Here is a 1,128-nt window from a genome sequence, read left to right on the forward strand (position 1 = left end):
TAAGATAACATTTGTTGGTTCCAGACATTAGGATATAGACACCTTTGGGGGCCCTTAGTCTGCCTACCACACTTTGTAATAGTAGATTCCTGAGGCAGAATTTAAGGAAAAGTTCAAGTATCTACTGAAATTGTGTTTGCCAAGTTTCTAATGTCCTGCATGATTATAATCCAGTGGTCACTTCCTCATCTTAATAAACTCTCAGCAGTACTTTGTTTTATATATATATGTTTTTTTCTTTTTTTTCTTCTATAAAACCACATTCCTGATTTTCTTTCTACCTTACTATACTGTTCCTATATTTAACAGTTCTTTTCTTCTTGACCTCAGATCTGGCTATACTTTCTAGCTCTACTCTCTCCAAAGGAAGAAAATTGCCTAGTATTATGGCATTCGGTATCTCCTGATAACCTTCTAAATTGTCTTTCCAACTTGCCTCTCTGAGCACTTTGTGAGTGCTTTACTTTAACCTTCAATAATGCCTCTCATAGCCTATCTAACATAAATCTTGATTTTTCAATTAACTCTTTCTCCCTCAACTTGTTCCTCATTCCAGTAACTGAAACTGCCTATACTCATTCAAACTGAAAGGCATGGAAGTCACTGCCTCTAATCTGTAGATTGAGCCTCCATGTAAGTGGTTTGGGCTCTTCCTACTCACTCTCTGTCTTGTTTCCATTGTTTCCACCCTAGGCGAGGCTGCCTTTATTTCTCCCTTAGATGATGGCAGTGCCTTCCTAATGGTTCCTTCTTGCCCCTCCCTTCCTCCCTCCCTCCCTCACCTAGCCCTTGTCCTATCCATCTGCTACACAGTAGGAAGGGTTAGGATTTGAAGAGATCAGGTGATTTCCATGTTAGAAACTTTATGGCTTCCCATTCTATCAAGCTGTTGCTATGATTTGGTTCCTTTTGTGATCTTTTCATACTTCCTTTGCTTGTACTCTACCCATACTAGCCTCATTTCTGTCTCAAGGCCCTTTGCTGTTTCTGTTTCTTGGTTCACTGTTATCTAAATATTTTCATGGCTAACCCATGTGATCTAATCCTCAAGCTCTTCTGTATCCTTTCTCTTGTCACCATTTTGTCCTTTTGTTTGTTTTTGGCTGGGGCTGGGTTTGAACCCACCAC

The sequence above is a fragment of the Otolemur garnettii genome, unplaced genomic scaffold (assembly GCF_000181295.1).
Source record: "Otolemur garnettii isolate 467f Iridium unplaced genomic scaffold, OtoGar3 scaffold00124, whole genome shotgun sequence".
NCBI classification, from domain to species: Eukaryota; Metazoa; Chordata; class Mammalia; order Primates; family Galagidae; genus Otolemur; species Otolemur garnettii.